Here is a 13,969-nt window from a genome sequence, read left to right as displayed (position 1 = left end):
CAGTATACATTATGCCACATACTGCAATGGCCCTTAGACATTATGCCGCACACAATAATGCACGACACAATATGCACACACTGTAATGCCCCCGACACATTATGCCACACACCGTAATGTCTGTGACACATTATGCCACACACCGTAATGCCTGTGACACTTTATGACAGGAATCGCAATGCCCGTTATACATTATGCTACACACTGCAATGCCCCTGATACATTATAGCACATACAATGTCTGTGACACATTATGACACACACCGCAATGTCCGTGATACATTATGCCACACACTGCAATGCCCGATACATTATAGCACATACAATGCCTGTGACACATTATGCCACACACTGCACTGACCTTGAGACATTATACCACAATGCCCGTGATATAGTATACCATACACCGTAATGCCTGTGACACATACCGCAATGCCCTGCCCGTTATACCCTATGCCACACATCGCAATGCCCGTTATGTATTATGCCACACTGCAATGACCCTGAGACATTATACCACATACCACAATGCCCGTGATATAGTATACCACACACCGTAATGCCTGACACATTATGACACACACCGCAATGTCCGTGATACATTATGCCACACACTGCAATGACCCTGAGACATTATACCACATATCACAATGCCTGCGATATAGTATACCATACACCGTAATGCCTGCGACACATTATGACACACACCGCAATGTCCGTGATACATTATGCCACACACTGTAATGCCCATTACACATTAAGTCCTACAGTAAGGCTTCTAATTACTTTTCAATTACCTGCTCGTTGTCAGGGGTTTCATGCACTGGGTGTCATGCTCGTTGCCAGGGGTTTCATGCTCTTGGTTCCATGCACGGTGCCAGCGGTTTTCATGCTCAGGGTGTCATGCTCGTTGCCAGGGGTTTCATGCACTGGGTGTCATGCTCGTTGCCAGGTGTTTCATGCACTGGGTGTCATGCTCGTTGCCAGATGTTTCATGCACTGGGTGTCATGCTCGTTGCTAGGAGGTAGTCCTTGTTGCTAGGGCTGTGCTCCCAGTGCCACATATGTCCCCAGTGCCAGATATTCCCCCACGGTGCCAGGTACTTACATGCCCCAGTGCCAAATATAGTCGTCCCCCCCATGTGCCAGGTACACATATGCCCCCAGTGCCAGATATTCCCCCCCAGTGCCATATATGCCCCCAGTGCCAGATATTCCCCCCAGTGCCATATATGCCCCCCGTGCCATATATGCCCCCAGTGCCAGATACCCCCCCCCAGTGCCATATATGCCCCCAGTGCCAGATATTCCCCCCCAGTGCCATATATGCCCCAGTGCCAGATATCCCCCCCAGTGCCAGATATGCCCCCAGTGCCAGATATTCCCCCCAGTGCCAGAAATGCCCCAGTGCCAGATATTCCTTCCCCCCCCCCGTGCCATATATGCCCCCAGTGCCAGATATTTACCCCCCCCGCCGTCGCTTTTTGGAGGGACACGGAGGGCACAGCTCGTCTCTCCTGTGTCCCTCCTGCTGCATCATCTCCGGCGGCCGCGGGTCTAATAGGGGGAAGTGCCGGTTCGTGAGCCAATTAGAGCTCACGGACGGCACTTCCCCCTATTAGACCCGCGGCCGCCGGAGATGATGCAGCAGGAGGGACACAGGGAGGCGCGCTGTGTGCCCTCCGTGTCCCTCCAAAAAGCGGCGGAGGGAAGGAGACTGCAGACAGACATGCGGACGCTCGTCCGCATGTCAGTCTGCTGTAAATCAGTGGCTCCCCCGCAGCCCCTCGCCCCCAAGCCACCGCGAGGACTGCGGGGGTAGTAGTTACGCCACTGGTCCAATCTCATCTGATGATGGAAGCTAAGCAGTGTTGTGCCTGGTTTGTTTTTGGATTTCAAGTCCTGCCTTCTGGTTTGGCCACGGCACCTCGGATATTCACCAAGGTCATGGCCGTGATGACGACCCTTCACCATCAGAGAATCAGGATCCTGCCAAATCTGGACGACTTGCTGATCCTGGTGAACTCCCAAGAGGTTCTCCACAGTTATCTGGAACTGGCGGTCCAATTCCTAAAAGTCCACGGGTGGCTCATCAACTGAAAAAAGTCCTCGCTGGTCCCTGCTCGGAACATTGTGCACCTAGGGGCACTGCTGGACACACACAGCCAACAATTGTTTCTGTCTCCAGAGAAAGTCCTGAAAATTCAGGACAGTATCGTCCTCTCTCGCCCAAGAGTGTTGATACACACAGCGATGCAAGTACTAGACCTCATGGTGTCGGCTTTCGATATGGTAGAGTACGCTCAATTTCATTACCGCCCTCTGCAGAGGTTAATCCTCTCCAAGTGGGACGGCCTGCCTCATCGGATGATGTCTCAAATGATCTCCTTGACTCCGGAGGTTCGTCTGACACTGAGCTGGTGGCTACAGGACCAACAGTTGAGCAGGGGCCATCCCTTCTGGATCTCCAACTGTGTCCTCCTGACAATGGATGCCAGTCTTTTGGGCTGGGCCATGGTGTTGGAGCAACACTTTCTCCAGGGTCGGTGGACCAGGGAGGAATCTCTCCTCCTGATATACATTCTGGAATTGCAGGCAGTGTTCAATTAATTGACACTGGCCCTGCCTCTAGTACAAAACAGGCCTGTTCAAGTACAATCTGACAACGCCACCATGGTAGTGTACACAAATCATCAAGGCGGCACTCGAAACTGCATGGCAAAGCTGGAAGTATCAAAAATCCTCCGTTGGGTAGAAAGTCATCTGACAGCAATATCGGCAGTGTTCATTCCCGGAGTCCTCAACTAGGAAGCGGATTTCCTCAGTCGTCAGGACGTTCACGCTGGAGAGTGGAGAGGCCGCAGCAGAAATGTCTGCACTGGTGTCAGTAGGTGACTGAGGCAGGGATGACTTGGAGATAGTGGGTGACTGAAGCATGTATGAGTGGGAGATAGTGGGTGACTGAGGCCGGGGTGACTGGGAGATAGTGGGTGACAGGGAGATAGTGGGTTACTGAGGGAGGGGTGATAGGAAGGGGTTGGGTAAGTATGGGAAGAAAGTGGGTGACAGGTATAATAAATGACTAAGGCAGGGGTGATAGGGAGATAGTGGATGACTGTGGCAGGGGTGACAGGGACAGTAAGAGACTGAGGCATGGGTGACAGGGATAGTGGCTGACTGAGGCAGGGGTGACTGGGAGATAGTGGGTGACTGAGGCAGGGTTGACAGGGATAGTGGGTGACTGAAGCAGGGGTGATAGGGTGACAGTGGGTGACTAAAGCAGGGGTGACTGGTATAGTGGGTGACTGAGGCAGGGATCGCAGATATAGTGGTTGACTGAGGCAGCGGTGACTGGGAGATAGTGGGTAACTGAGGCAGGGGTGACAGGGAAAGTGTGTGACTCAGGCAGGGGTGATAGGGAGATAGTGGGCTGCATATCTCTGCCTCACTGCAGCAGCACATTCCTGCTTCAATGACAGCAGCACATCCCTACCTCACTTATAGCAGCACATCCCTGCCTCGCTGACAGCAGCACATCCCTGCCTCGCTGACAGCAGCACATCCCTGCCTCGCTGACAGCAGCACATCCCTGCTTCACTGACAGCAGCACATCCCTGCTTCGCTGACAGCAGCACATCCCTGCTTCGCTGACAGCAGCACATCCCTGCCTCGCTGACAGCAGCACATCCCTGTCTCGCTGACAGCAGCACAGCACTGCTTCGCTGACAGCAGCACATCACTGCTTCACTACCAGCAGCACATCCCTGCCTCACTGGCAGCAGCACATCCCTGCCTTACTGACAGCTGTATATAGGGCCTAATTCAGACCTGATCCCTGCTGTGCATATTCACACAACAGGAGATCAGGTCTGAAGTGCGTGTGTGCTGGTGCCGCAGTGCACCGGCACATGCCAGAGATGCGATCAGCATCTCTGCCCAGTGAGCGCCTCTGCCTGATTAATCTGGAGAGTTTTTGTAAGATGTTTCTTCCATCAACCAACGAAGAAACACATTGGTACTTTCCCATGATGAGTGAGTGCTTCAGGATCTCTTGAACTTACATGTGCAGCAGAGTACTGCAATGGAAGCATGCTGGGCCCATAACCCAGAGGTAGGCAGATTGAAACTATCCTCTGCTATATGCATTTTTTTTTGTTAATTAAAGTAATCAAAAACTGGGATTGATATTTTGTCTCTTTTATTTTTACTTAAAGTACAATAACTTTTACCATTTTAATTTGTTTTAATAGTATATTGACAGTATTGTTTTCTTTCAAAAATCCACTTCATTTTCTTTACCCTATTATTAAAATGGTAATTGACAAAAACAAACTACATTGTCACCAGAAGAGCAATACAAAATGTACAAGTGATATATTAAAATCATCTTTCCAGCTTGAATTTCAATGATGCATTGGGTCAACAATTTTGTGAGAAACATCTTCACCCTTAAATAAAGATTTTCTTAATTCCTTACCTGTGTGCTAATTAGATATCACCTTGTTTTCACATTAAACAGACTTCCACATGAGAAAGCAGCAAGGATGCAGTGGCGTTAATGTTTCCTGGTGTCAACCTGTATTATTTCAGTAGACATTGAAATGAGGATACATCTTGCTGCCTTTCCAATGAAGCAAGTTTAATTTAGTAATAGGTGAAAAACCATCCCTACAAAGGTGTTAATCAGAGACTTGGCTTTGTGGACACTTTTCAGAGAACAAATTTGTTAGCATAAAAATAAAGCCAGAAAATAAAGAGCTGTTTAATCACTCAATTGGATTTTTCTGCCAGCATATTTTTTTTCTCTGCAACCCACTGCTAAATTGTGCTTCCTAGCTGTTTTTATAAAATCACTGAATCAAATCTAACTCTGATTACATCAGAGAAGGCCAGGTACCCTACACCAAAACAGGGGGTTTGAAATTTTGACTTGTCTACTTAAAGATCACCAAAATCTGATAACAAGGTCAATTAGGTCCCTGGGTGGGATTGAACCACCAACCTTTTGGTTAATAGCTGTACATACTAACTGATTGCGCCACAGAGACACTTTGCAAAAGTCCATACTGACAAAGGCTAATAAGCATTCATCTAAAACGTTTCCTAGAAAAACTTTAAAAAGTCAATAATCTGGAGAGTTTTTGTAAGATGTTTCTTCCATCAACCAACGAAGAAACACATTGGTACTTTCCCATGATGAGTGAGTGCTTCAGGATCTCTTGAACTTACATGTGCAGCAGAGTACTGCAATGGAAGCATGCTGGGCCCATAACCCAGAGGTAGGCAGATTGAAACTATCCTCTGCTATATGCATTTTTTTTTTTTGTTAATTAAAGTAATCCAAAACTGGGATTGATATTTTGTCTCTTTTATTTTTACTTAAAGTACAATAACTTTTACCATTTTAATTTGTTTTAATAGTATATTGACAGTATTGTTTTCTTTCAAAAATCCACTTAATTTTCTTTACCCTATTATTAAAATGGTAATTGACAAAAACAAACTACATTGTCACCAGAAGAGCAATACAAAATGTACAAGTGATATATTAAAATCATCTTTCCAGCTTGAATTTCAATGTTGCATTGGGTCAACAATTTTGTGAGAAACATCTTCACCCTTAAATAAAGATTTTCTTAATTCCTTACCTGTGTGCTAATTAGATATCACCTTGTTTTCACATTAAACAGACTTCCACATGAGAAAGCAGCAAGGATGCAGTGGCGTTAATGTTTCCTGGTGTCAACTTGTATTATTTCAGTAGACATTGAAATGAGGATGCATCTTGCTGCCTTTCCAATGAAGCAAGTTTAATTTAGTAATAGGTGAAAAACCATCCTTACAAAGGTGTTAATCAGAGACTTGACTTTGTGGACACTTTTCAGAGAACAAATTTGTTAGCATAAAAATAAAGCCAGAAAATGAAGAGCTGTTTAATCACTCGATTGGATTTTTCTGCCAGCATATTTTTTTTCTCTGCAACCCACTGCTAAATTGTGCTTCCTAGCTGTTTTTTATAAAATCACTGAATCAAATCTAACTCTGATTACATCAGAGAAGGCCATGTACCCTACACCATAAGATGAGGTTTGAAATTTTGACTTGTCTACTTAAATATCACCAAAATCTGATCACAAGGTTAATTATGTCCCTGGGTGGGATTGAACCACCAACCTTTTGGTTAATAGCCAAACACACTAACCGATTGCACCACAGAGACACTTTGCAAAAGTCCATACTGACAAAGGCTAATAAGCATTCATCTAAAACGTTTCCTAGAAAAACTTTAAAAAGTCAATAATCTGGAGAGTTTTTGTAAGATGTTTCTTCCATCAACCAACGAAGAAACACATTGGTACTTTCCCATGATGAGTGAGTGCTTCAGGATCTCTTGCACTTACATGTGCAGCAGAGTACTGCAATGGAAGCATGCTGGGCCCATAACCCAGAGGTAGGCAGATTGAAACTATCCTCTGCTATATGCATTTTTTTGTTTGTTAATTAAAGTAATCCAAAACTGGGATTGATATTTTGGCTCTTTTATTTTTACTTAAAGTACAATAACTTTTACCATTTTAATTTGTTTTAATAGTATATTGACAGTATAGTTTTCTATCAAAAATCCACTTAATTTTCTTTACCCTGTTATTAAAATGGTAATTGACAAAAAAACTACATTGTCACCAGAAGAGCAATACAAAATGTACAAGTGATATATTAAAATCATCTTTCCAGCTTGAATTTCAATGATGCATTGGGGCAACAATTTTGTGAGAAACATCTTCACCCTTAAATAAAGATTTTCGTAATTCCTTACCTGTGTGCTAATTAGATACCACCTTGTTTTCACATTAAACAGACTTCCACATGAGAAAGCAGCAAGGATGCAGTGGCGTTAATGTTTCCTGGTGTCAACCTGTATTATTTCAGTAGACATTGAAATGAGGATACATCTTGCTGCCTTTCCAATGAAGCAAGTTTAATTTAATAATAGGTGAAAAACCATCCCTACAAAGGTGTTAATCAGAGACTTGGCTTTGTGGACACTTTTCAGAGAACAAATTTGTTAGCATAAAAATAAAGCCAGAAAATAAAGAGCTCTTTAATCACTCAATTGGATTTTTCTGCCAGCATATTTTTTTTCTCTGCAACCCACTGCTAAATTGTGCTTCCTAGCTGTTTTTATAAAATCACTGAATCAAATCTAACTCTGATTACATCAGAGAAGGCCAGGTACCCTACACCATAACAGGGGGTTTGAAATTTTGACTTGTCTACTTAAAGATCACCAAAATCTGATAACAAGGTCAATTAGGTCCCTGGGTGGGATTGAACCACCAACCTTTTGGTTAATAGCCGTACATACTAACTGATTGCGCCACAGAGACACTTTGCAAAAGTCCATACTGACAAAGGCTAATAAGCATTCATCTAAAACGTTTCCTAGAAAAACTTTAAAAAGTCAATAATCTGGAGAGTTTTTGTAAGATGTTTCTTCCATCAACCAACGAAGAAACACATTGGTACTTTCCCATGATGAGTGAGTGCTTCAGGATCTCTTGAACTTACATGTGCAGCAGAGTACTGCAATGGAAGCATGCTGGGCCCATAACCCAGAGGTAGGCAGATTGAAACTATCCTCTGCTATATGCATTTTTTTTTGTTAATTAAAGTAATCCAAAACTGGGATTGATATTTTGTCTCTTTTATTTTTACTTAAAGTACAATAACTTTTACCATTTTAATTTGTTTTAATAGTATATTGACAGTATTGTTTTCTTTCAAAAATCCACTTCATTTTCTTTACCCTATTATTAAAATGGTAATTGACAAAAACAAACTACATTGTCACCAGAAGAGCAATACAAAATGTACAAGTGATATATTAAAATCATCTTTCCAGCTTGAATTTCAATGTTGCATTGGGTCAACAATTTTGTGAGAAACATCTTCACCCTTAAATAAAGATTTTCTTAATTCCTTACCTGTGTGCTAATTAGATATCACCTTGTTTTCACATTAAACAGACTTCCACATGAGAAAGCAGCAAGGATGCAGTGGCGTTAATGTTTCCTGGTGTCAACTTGTATTATTTCAGTAGACATTGAAATGAGGATGCATCTTGCTGCCTTTCCAATGAAGCAAGTTTAATTTAGTAATAGGTGAAAAACCATCCTTACAAAGGTGTTAATCAGAGACTTGGCTTTGTGGACACTTTTCAGAGAACAAATTTGTTAGCATAAAAATAAAGCCAGAAAATGAAGAGCTGTTTAATCACTCGATTGGATTTTTCTGCCAGCATATTTTTTTTCTCTGCAACCCACTGCTAAATTGTGCTTCCTAGCTGTTTTTTATAAAATCACTGAATCAAATCTAACTCTGATTACATCAGAGAAGGCCAGGTACCCTACACAATAAGAGGGGGTTTGAAATTTTGACTTGTCTACTTAAATATCACCAAAATCTGATCACAAGGTCAATTACGTCCCTGGGTGGGATTGAACCACCAACCTTTTGGTTAATAGCCGAACACACTAACCGATTGCGCCACCGAGACACTTTGTAAACAGTACATACTGACAAAGGCTAATAAGCATACATCTAGAACGTTTCCTAGAAAAATATTAAAAAATCAATAATCTGGAGAGTTTTTGTAAGATGTTTCTTCCATCAACCAATGAATAAACACATTGGTACTTTCCCATGATGAGTGAGTGCTTCAGGATCTCTTGCACTTACATGTGCAGCAGAGTACTGCAATGGAAGCATGCTGGACCCATAACCCAGAGGTAGGCAGATTGAAACTATCCTTTGCTATATGCATTTTTTTTGTTAATTTAAGTAATCAAAACTGGGATTGATATTTTTGCTCTTTTATTTTTACTTAAAGTACAATAACTTTTACCATTTTAATTTGTTTTAATAGTATATTGACAGTATAGTTTTCTTTCAAAAATCCACTTAATTTTCTTTACCCGATTATTAAAATGGTAATTGACAAAAAAAACTACATTGTCACCAGAAGAGCAATACAAAATGTACAAGTGATATATTAAAATCATCTTTCCAGCTTGAATTTCAATGATGCATTGGGGCAACGATTTTGTGAGAAACATCTTCACCCTTAAATAAAGATTTTCTTAATTCCTTACCTGTGTGCTAATTAGATATCACCTTGTTTTCATATTAAACAGACTTTTACATGAGAAAGCAGCAAGGATGCAGTGGCGTTAATGTTTCCTGGTGTCAACCTGTATTATTTCAGTAGACATTGAAATGAGGATGCATCTTGCTGCCTTTCCAATGAAGCAAGTTTAATTTAGTAATAGGTGAAAAACCATCCTTACAAAGGTGTTAATCAGAGACTTGGCTTTGTGGACACTTTTCAGAGAACAAATTTGTTAGCATAAAAATAAAGCCAGAAAATAAAGAGCTGTTTAATCACTCAATTGGATTTTTCTGCCAGCATATTTTTTTTCTCTGCAACCCACTGCTAAATTGTGCTTCCTAGCTGTTTTTATAAAATCACTGAATCAAATCTAACTCTGATTACATCAGAGAAGGCCAAGTACCCTACACCATAACAGGGGGTTTGAAATTTTGACTTGTCTACTTAAAGATCACCAAAATCTGATAACAAGGTCAATTACGTCCCTGGGTGGGATTAAACCACCAACCTTTTGGTTAAAAGCCGTACATACTAACTGATTGCGCCACAGAGACACTTTGCAAATTTCCATACTGACAAAGGCTAATAAGCATTCATCTAAAACGTTTCCTAGAAAAACTTTAAAATGTCAATAATCTGGAGAGTTTTTGTAAGATGTTTCTTCCATCAACCAACGAAGAAACACATTGGTACTTTCCCATGATGAGTGAGTGCTTCAGGATCTCTTGCACTTACATGTGCAGCAGAGTACTGCAATGGAAGCATGCTGGGCCCATAACCCAGAGGTAGGCAGATTGAAACTATCCTCTGCTATATGCATTTTTTTTTGTTAATTAAAGTAATCCAAAACTGGGATTGATATTTTGTCTCTTTTATTTTTACTTAAAGTACAATAACTTTTACCATTTTAATTTGTTTTAATAGTATATTGACAGTATTGTTTTCTTTCAAAAATCCACTTCATTTTCTTTACCCTATTATTAAAATGGTAATTGACAAAAACAAACTACATTGTCACCAGAAGAGCAATACAAAATGTACAAGTGATATATTAAAATCATCTTTCCAGCTTGAATTTCAATGATGCATTGGGTCAACAATTTTGTGAGAAACATCTTCACCCTTAAATAAAGATTTTCTTAATTCCTTACCTGTGTGCTAATTAGATATCACCTTGTTTTCACATTAAACAGACTTCCACATGAGAAAGCAGCAAGGATGCAGTGGCGTTAATGTTTCCTGGTGTCAACTTGTATTATTTCAGTAGACATTGAAATGAGGATGCATCTTGCTGCCTTTCCAATGAAGCAAGTTTAATTTAGTAATAGGTGAAAAACCATCCTTACAAAGGTGTTAATCAGAGACTTGGCTTTGTGGACACTTTTCAGAGAACAAATTTGTTAGCATAAAAATAAAGCCAGAAAATGAAGAGCTGTTTAATCACTCGATTGGATTTTTCTGCCAGCATATTTTTTTTCTCTGCAACCCACTGCTAAATTGTGCTTCCTAGCTGTTTTTTATAAAATCACTGAATCAAATCTAACTCTGATTACATCAGAGAAGGCCATATACCCTACACCATAAGAGGAGGTTTGAAATTTTGACTTGTCTACTTAAATATCACCAAAATCTGATCACAAGGTTAATTACGTCCCTGGGTGGGATTGAACCACCAACCTTTTGGTTAACAGCCAAACACACTAACCGATTGCGCCACAGAGACACTTTGCAAAAAGTACATACTGACAAAGGCTAATAAGCATACATCTAGAACGTTTCCTAGAAAAACATTAAAAAATCAATAATCTGGAGAGTTTTTGTAAGATGTTTCTTCCATCAACCAACGAATAAACACATTGGTACTTTCCCATGATGAGTGAGTGCTTCAGGATCTCTTGCACTTACATGGGCAGCAGAGTACTGCAATGGAAGCATGCTGGACCCATAACCCAGAGGTAGGCAGATTGAAACTATCCTTTGCTATATGCATTTTTTTGGTTAATTTAAGTAATCAAAACTGGGATTGATATTTTTGCTCTTTTATTTTTACTTAAAGTACAATAACTTTTACCATTTTAATTTGTTTTAATAGTATATTGACAGTATAGTTTTCTTTCAAAAATCCACTTAATTTTCTTTACCCTGTTATTAAAATGGTAATTGACAAAAAAACTACATTGTCACCAGAAGAGCAATACAAAATGTACAAGTGATATATTAAAATCATCTTTCCAGCTTGAATTTCAATGATGCATTGGGGCAACAATTTTGTGAGAAACATCTTCACCCTTAAATAAAGATTTTCGTAATTCCTTACCTGTGTGCTAATTAGATATCACCTTGTTTTCACATTAAACAGACCTCCATGTGAGAAAGCAGCAAAGATGCAGTGGCGTTAATGTTTCCTGGTGTCAACCTGTATTATTTCAGTAGACATTGAAATGAGGATGCATCTTGCTGCCTTTCCAATGAAGCAAGTTTAATTTAGTAATAGGTGAAAAACCATCCTTACAAAGGTGTTAATCAGAGACTTGGCTTTGTGGACACTTTTCAGAGAACAAATTTGTTAGCATAAAAATAAATTCCAGAAAATGAAGAGCTGTTTAATCACTCAATTGGATTTTTCTGCCAGCATATTTTTTTTCTCTGCAACCCACTGCTAAATTGTGCTTCCTAGCTGTTTTTTATAAAATCACTGAATCAAATCTAACTCTGATTACATCAGAGAAGGCCAGGTACCCTACACAATAAGAGGGGGTTTGAAATTTTGACTTGTCTACTTAAATATCACCAAAATCTGATCACAAGGTCAATTACGTCCCTGGGTGGGATTGAACCACCGACCTTTTGGTTAATAGCCGAACACACTAACCGATTGCGCCACCAAGACACTTTGCAAACAGTACATACTAACAAAGGCTAATAAGCATACATCTAGAACGTTTCCTAGAAAAATATTAAAAAATCAATAATCTGGAGAGTTTTTGTAAGATGTTTCTTCCATCAACCAATGAATAAACACATTGGTACTTTCCCATGATGAGGGAGTGCTTCAGGATCTCTTGCACTTACATGTGCAGCAGAGTACTGCAATGGAAGCATGCTGGACCCATAACCCAGAGGTAGGCAGATTGAAACTATCCTTTGCTATATGCATTTTTTTTTGTTAATTTAAGTAATCAAAACTGGGATTGATATTTTTGCTCTTTTATTTTTACTTAAAGTACAATAACTTTTACCATTTTAATTTGTTTTAATAGTATATTGACAGTATAGTTTTCTTTCAAAAATCCACTTAATTTTCTTTACCCTATTATTAAAATGGTAATTGACAAAAAAAACTACATTGTCACCAGAAGAGCAATACAAAATGTACAAGTGATATATTAAAATCATCTTTCCAGCTTGAATTTCAATGATGCATTGGGGCAACAATTTTGTGAGAAACATATTCACCCTTAAATAAAGATTTTCGTAATTTCTTACCTGTGTGCTAATTAGATATCACCTTGTTTTCACATTAAACAGACTTCCACATGAGAAAGCAGCAAGGATGCAGTGGCGTTAATGTTTCCTGGTGTCAACCTGTATTATTTCAGTAGACATTGAAATGAGGATGCATCTTGCTGCCTTTCCAATGAAGCAAGTTTAATTTAGTAATAGGTGAAAAACCATCCCTACAAAGGTGTTAATCAGAGACTTGGCTTTGTGGACACTTTTCAGAGAACAAATTTGTTAGCATAAAAATAAAGCCAGAAAATGAAGAGCTGTTTAATCACGCAATTTGATTTTTTTGCCAGCATATTTCTTTTTCTCTGCAACCCACTGCTAAATTGTGCTTCCTAGATGTTTTTATAAAATCACTGAATCAAATCTAACTCTGATTACATCAGAGAAGGCCAGGTACCCTACACCATAACAGGGGGTATGAAATTTGACTTGTCTACTTAAAGATCACCAAAATCTGATAACAAGGTCAATTAGGTCCCTGGGTGGGATTGAACCACCAACCTTTTGGTTAATAGCCGTACATACTAACTGATTGCGCCACAGAGACACTTTGCAAAAGTTCATACTGACAAAGGCTAATAAGCATTCATCTAAAACGTTTCCTAGAAAAACTTTAAAAAGTCAATAATCTGGAGAGTTTTTGTAAGATGTTTCTTCCATCAACCAACGAAGAAACACATTGGTACTTTCCCATGATGAGTGAGTGCTTCAGGATCTCTTGCACTTACATGTGCAGCAGAGTACTGCAATGGAAGCATGCTGGGCCCATAACCCAGAGGTAGGCAGATTGAAACTATCCTCTGCTATATGCATTTTTTTTTGTTAATTAAAGTAATCCAAAACTGGGATTGATATTTTGGCTCTTTTATTTTTACTTAAAGTACAATAACTTTTACCATTTTAATTTGTTTTAATAGTATATTGACAGTATTGTTTTCTTTCAAAAATCCACTTCATTTTCTTTACCCTATTATTAAAATGGTAATTGACAAAAACAAACTACATTGTCACCAGAAGAGCAATACAAAATGTACAAGTGATATATTAAAATCATCTTTCCAGCTTGAATTTCAATGATGCATTGGGGCAACGATTTTGTGAGAAACATCTTCACCCTTAAATAAAGATTTTCTTAATTCCTTACCTGTGTGCTAATTAGATATCACCTTGTTTTCATATTAAACAGACTTTTACATGAGAAAGCAGCAAGGATGCAGTGGCGTTAATGTTTCCTGGTGTCAACCTGTATTATTTCAGTAGACATTGAAATGAGGATGCATCTTGCTGCCT

The 13,969-nt window shown here is 39.8% G+C and overlaps 2 non-coding genes across 2 annotated transcripts; both read right to left on the bottom strand.

Annotated features, from left to right (window-relative positions):
* Window positions 1–6,146: 6,146 nt before the first annotated feature.
* Window positions 6,147–6,220, bottom strand: TRNAN-AUU (transfer RNA asparagine (anticodon AUU)). The gene has a single exon. It is a non-coding gene; the product is annotated as a tRNA-Asn (tRNA).
* A 4,598-nt stretch (window positions 6,221–10,818) lies between these two features.
* On the bottom strand, window positions 10,819–10,892 carry TRNAN-GUU (transfer RNA asparagine (anticodon GUU)). Its single transcript has one exon. It is a non-coding gene; the product is annotated as a tRNA-Asn (tRNA).
* Window positions 10,893–13,969: the final 3,077 nt, after the last annotated feature.

This window comes from Pseudophryne corroboree, unplaced genomic scaffold (assembly GCF_028390025.1).
Source record: "Pseudophryne corroboree isolate aPseCor3 unplaced genomic scaffold, aPseCor3.hap2 scaffold_2235, whole genome shotgun sequence".
In the NCBI taxonomy this organism is placed as follows: Eukaryota; Metazoa; Chordata; class Amphibia; order Anura; family Myobatrachidae; genus Pseudophryne; species Pseudophryne corroboree.
This window is presented reverse-complemented; position numbering and strand designations above follow the sequence as displayed.